Raw genomic sequence first — 5992 nt, forward strand, 5'->3', positions numbered from 1 at the left:
GCACACAAATGACGTGTCACCATGCCAGCGCTAAGCAGCTGGATGCTATTTATTTTATTTTAAAGTTCTAAACTGCTTATTAAAACTAAAAGCAGTCAGGACTAATGAAGTTTGGCAAGTGCGTCTAGTGAATATCTGACAGGTTGAAAACCGCCAGAGAAGATGGAAGTAAGAGATTCCGAGTGAACGGCAGACGCCGCTACGAGATTCACAAATATACACAAAACATTTTAAATAGAACCGAAATAAAATCTTGATCCGTCACCAATTAAACGAGACAAAGCCTTCATTTTTAAAACGCTGCACCGACTTATCGTTCATTTTCCCCCATAGTCGTCCAATTTGGCAGAAAATGTGCATCTTTTTTTCTTTTCTTTTCTTTTTTTTTGTCAGGAAAAGCTGTAGGCAATTATAACAAACACTTAAGGGAAGAAAATGCAAATAAAGTCTAATTGAAACTGCCAAACACCTCGATGACTGCCAGCCTTTTTATTTTCAGAAACGACACGGCTGTACTTCTGCAGATATAATGCCGTCTCCAAAGACGTCTGATAGAAGTGCAGAGCAGGGGACTGGAGAAGCGTTCAAATCCAGCAAGGTTGAATGGATATAATCTGCTGAGTGGATATGATGCACAGTATTTATTACAAATATTATTACAAATAAATAGAATAAAAGCTTGCTTGAGATGAAAAAAATGGTACATGGATAAATAAAGAGAATTCAGAATATGAATGAACAAATCAATGAATCAATCAACGAATCAATCAACCAATCGAATGAATCGTTTAACCCAGTGGTCCCTTTTTTCACCGCGGACCGGTCAGTGTTTGGTAATTTTACCGCGAATACAAACACGTTTAAATACAAGTCTAATGTTAATCTTGATCTTTTGTATAATATTAATCTTTATATTATTTACTTTCTTATGTTCTGTAAAGTTGCCCTGAGACAACATCCTTTGCTAAAAATGCTATACAAATAAATTCGAATCGAATCGGACTGAATTGAACCAACTCGCCGTGAACGAATCAATCGACCAATTAAATTAACCAATCAAACAACCAATCCACCAATTAAACCTTCAAATGTCAACCAATCCAAAACATTTCCCTACATTTTACATTGTAGCTAGAAATGTACAATCCTGACTAAAGCTGAACGCAGCATAAGAAGACGGTTTCAGTGCGAAGACCGATGGCGGAAAGTGATGCATTTATTATTATTAACGAATTTCCGTCTCGAACGATCGCGTTATGTTTCATGTTCATTTATTAATCGTAATTGTCATATCCAGATTGGTATCAAAGTTTTTATTCACGCTGACTCACGCCGACTGTTTTCCTAGCGTTAATATTTTCACTGATTAACACTTTAAATTGAATCTCCTCTCGTTGTTTTTTCTCACTTCAGACAAGCTTTTTTTTTTCTTTTTCAATACTATTTAATTATTTATTAAATTAACCGCTAGGGTATTTCAATCAAACACATAATATATCTTTCTCTGTGTGTGTGTGTGTGTTTTTTCTATCTTTTGCGCCATTGTGATACCTCACCTTTAAGACTCTTTATGAGCCTAGTCGCTATTTTAGTAAGTGTTAGATTTCATTAATAATTCAAAAGAAATCTCTCCGGTAGAATTACTCCACCATAAGCCGGGCGCGATCGAACTTTTCTAGAACAGCTGAGTTTCTTTTTTATAATTTGCTAATTCGAATGATTAACGCCACCATGCTAATTGTATTACATGAGCAAAAGAGTGAAATGAGATCCAATAGAAAAATCATTCTTCTAAAGGAAATAAAAGGATCTGAGTAAGCGCATTAGTGGGCAGCTGGCGAATAAACAATCGACGTGGCCTAATAACTCCAGAGGAATCAATACTTATATGGGTTTGTGCAGCTACACAAAGAAACAAAGCTTTTTTTTACGTTCTGTCGTCGCTTATAGCGCACAGCTCCAACACTAATTCTCTTATGAACTGTGTTTAACAGACATTAAAGGTGGAGTGTCCATTGTTTGAGAAATGCTTCAGAAAACTGCGTTGGGCTGCCAAACAAAACAAAAACAAAACTAACATGTAGCCAATGAGCAGAAAGGGGCGTGTCTTGTCAATATGGGCGGAGAGAGTGTTCAGTGCCATGATTATGCTTGTGTGGCATTTTTGCTTGTTTGTTTATCTACAATCGTATTGTTCGTCCCTTCAGCTATGATAAAGACACATTTCTTTCCAGTAGTTGCCTGGGTTACGTATGTATGTGTGGGTGGAGCTATCGATACAGGGGTGGGACCCGTTTGTGTTAGGGGCGTGTTTGTTTTGGTGATTTCAAATGTCAACATTGGCTTTCAAATATCGGAGACCCCACCTTTAATAAAGAAACCTGCTTTAAAAAAAATAAAAAATGGATTTTTTTTTTTATGTCAGTTGACGTTTACATTTTGAAATATATATATATATATATATTAAACCTTGGTAAATGTAATTATGTAATAAATAGTACTATTGTAATTAACAGTATTTAAAGCTTTTTTTATTGTGCTATTTCTAATATTTCTTTTAATTCCCTCACCATCAAATTCTACATTTTATAATTTTTTTTTATATTCGAATGAATTTTTTTTAAGACTCATCTGTATTTCTTTTTACTAAACATTGCAAGTTATGAATTACAGCACCGGGTTAGATGTTAAAATACTCTGATTGATATGTGTTAATATTTGTTCTATATCATTTATCAAACAGTCGTGTCCTTGTTGCTGTTGTTAAATGATAAAAAAAAAAAAAAAAAGAAAAAGTCTAACAGGTTTATTTTATTTTTGAACCTCTAGAGTACGTTTAATTCAGCAAATATTGTGGATTTGGAGAATGTTGTGCTTTTAGGATTTCATTTCCCTTTCACTCAGATCAAAATCCTCAAGAGAAAAGTGGAACAAAGTCCTAATGGACAAATGTGGACTTTTTAGAAGCAACGTGTCCTTCGACTACAAGAACTGAATTACAGACATGAAAGCTTTCAGCTGTTCTTTCATCGTCTGAAACTAAAACGCATTGATCTCTATCGGGGACAAAAAAAAAAAAAGAAAAGATTTGTACAGAATGCGCAGCGCACACACACGTTTTTATTAAAGAGTTTGATAGTTTTGTTGTTATTTGCTTTTAAGTAAGTACTCTTTCGTACAGGCCCTGAATACAGATGAATCTTTAGCTAGGAGTTTTTAAAAGAACTCTGTGCATAAGTATTCATCCCTTCAGCTTCTTCCGCATTTGTATTGTTGCAACCTGGAATTGAAATAGAAAACACTGGGGTGATAATCACAACTCTACACAAAACATCCCATAATAGAATAGAAGCGTTTATTTTGTCACGTCTACATTACATCACAGAGAAATTCTTACTTCGGATATCCCAGCTTTGGAGGTCGGGGTCGGAGCGCAGGGTCGGCCATGATACAGAGTCCCTGTAGCAGAGAGGGTTAATAAGGGCCTTGCTCAAGGGCCCAACAGTGGCAGATTGACCCCTGATCCTCTGATCGACAACCCAGAGCCGTAATCGCTTGAGCCACCGCTGCCGAGATGCTGGAGAGAGAAAGGTGGGAGGAGAGAAGGTTTAGTGTTGGGTCATCAATATATTAATAGTTTGATTCGCAGAATTATTTACATCCAAAATCTCCACCACTAAATGAGCTCTAGCGCAACCAGTCATCTGTATGCAATGACTGTGTCGTGTGAGTCATCAGTATAAACACTTCTGCTCCTGAACGAACCCACAGGCCTGTTCTACCTAAACAATCAAGCTACTGTAGCGAGAAGCTATCAAATCAAGAATCATGTCCAGGGCAAAGTTCTTCACAGTTATATATTGATATTTGATCCTCCTACTTCAGTATTAAGGGTAGAATCTGTCCAATGGGGGTGAATACTTTTGCAAGTCAACAGAGTCTTTCCTGAATATAAGTTCTATATAAGTCTTGATGATTTCTGCTCGATCTTGTCCCCTCCTTAAGGTTGAGAGGCAGAAATGCTAACCACTTAACTGAACTGTCCACCAGAGAGTAATCTTATCATCCCATTTCCCACCTGTTCCACTATCATGACACCTGAAATCTCTGAGCTTTGCTCTCGGTGGCACAAGAGCGATCCTCAACCTCCTGAGATGGCACTTGCTCATTCCTTCCTTCACTGTACTAACCGATAGCAGCGAGAGGAATTTCACAAGTTGATGAGATAACACCAGGGCCTTTGAACCTAGAACCATCCATCTTCCAGCCTGCTTCATCCCGTGAGGCTGGAGGTAACGCGGTGCCAGGTTCATGGCATCTGACAGCTTCATATGTGCCATGCTCACTTGTCAGGTCCGGCTCTTTACCTCGGCACAAAACCCATTATGATCCGACACAGTCGCTCCCGGCACCGACTCATTACCACACAACCTGGGAAATTATTTACTGCAGCTTATTTGAGCAGGTTGCCAGTACAGGATGGTGATGGAGGGCAGGATGGTAATGGAGGGCAAGATGTGTGCGGTTCAACAAGTGTTTTTTCTATCATTCATTCATCTTCTACTGCTTATCCGAACTTCTCGGGTCACGGGGAGCCTGTGCCTATCTCTGGCGTCATCGGGCATCAAGGCAGGATACACCCTGGACGGAGTGCCAACCCATCGCAGGGCACACACACTCTCTCATTCACTCACACACACACACACACACACACACACACACACACACTACGGACAATTTTCCAGAGATGCCAATCAACCTACCATGCATGTCTTTGGACCGGGGGAGGAAACCGGAGTACCCGGAGGAAACCCCCAAGGCACGGGGAGAACATGCAAACTCCACACACACAAGGCGGAGGCGGGAATCGAACCCCCAACCCTGGACGTGTGAGGCGAACGTGCTAACCACTAAGCAACCGTGTCCCCAATCTAAAATATTATATAAGTAAATTAAAGTACTATTTTTTCAGTGGTATTAATTTGTTCACCCAAACACTGATCCCAAAAAAATATCCATTTTATTTTGCCCATTTGAAATAAACCCTGAACCCTTTTAGCAAATCGTATTTTTTTTTCTTTTTTTGTTTTTTTCTTTTTTTGTTTTTTTCAACTACATTTACATGTTTTTAGACAAGTGAATGTTTTAGACAAGCTTTTTGCACAAAAGGTGCAACAGTGCAGCTCCAACAGTGCAGGAAATCCTTTGACTTGTGGGATTTTAAGGTTAATTCTAATTATGCCGCAGATTAGCTTGGAATCCAGCGTGCCCTTTTTTAGTAGTGGTGCCCAAATGTTAATTAGGATCCTGGCATCGCCAATGAGATTTCTCTCTCCAGGACTATTGTGAAGAGAAAATGCTAAAAACATGTCAGTGTTCCTATAGTTTTTGTTCTTTGTTAGGCTGCACCTGCTTAGGCTTTGTGTTACTTACCCAGACGCTCTGCAGGCACCCTTCATACTCCGGGTGCCAGGTGAGGTGAAAGTGCAGGGCGCTTCTGGGGCAAACTGGCTCACACCAGCTGCTGCCTCATGAGCTCGGACCCACGGTTTCAAGAACTTTCACCTCAGAGACAGTTGAGTCCTGGCAGCAGCAGCAAAACTAGCATTACCTCAGCAGCTGGGGCTGTGAAAGTGTGCAATTACAGCCATTAGTTTGCTTAATTAACAGATTGCTGTCAGCATGAGGAAAAAAGAGGAAAAAGCCCATACACACTCCTGCTTTGCTTTAGCATATGGCTTCATTTAAAAAGTAATAAGCATTCAGCAACTTCTTAGTGTGTTATTATAAAAGCTTCAAAAGGCCAAGTAATTACTTGCTGAGAAAGCAGCAAGTGAGCAACAAACTTTCAAACCAAGTAACCGAGTATACTCATACAGCCAAAAAATTCAAATCAAATGAAAACTTATTCAAAAAAAGTAGAAAAAAAAAAGAGAAATCATCACATCTCAGTGAACATGTCTGTTAATCTGCCCACTTCTGTCGCACCCGT

General features: G+C 39.2%; 1 long non-coding RNA gene across 1 annotated transcript; it reads right to left on the reverse strand.

Moving 5' to 3' along the window:
* Positions 1-3100: 3100 nt before the first annotated feature.
* Positions 3101-5632, reverse strand: LOC113650344. The gene is made up of 3 exons (XR_003442382.2): positions 5434-5632; positions 3398-3577; positions 3101-3280 (listed from the first exon to the last, which is right to left on the reverse strand). It is a non-coding gene; the product is annotated as an uncharacterized LOC113650344 (long non-coding RNA).
* Between the last annotated feature and the right edge of the window lie 360 nt (positions 5633-5992).

Source organism: Tachysurus fulvidraco, chromosome 20 (assembly GCF_022655615.1).
Source record: "Tachysurus fulvidraco isolate hzauxx_2018 chromosome 20, HZAU_PFXX_2.0, whole genome shotgun sequence".
NCBI classification, from domain to species: domain Eukaryota; kingdom Metazoa; phylum Chordata; class Actinopteri; order Siluriformes; family Bagridae; genus Tachysurus; species Tachysurus fulvidraco.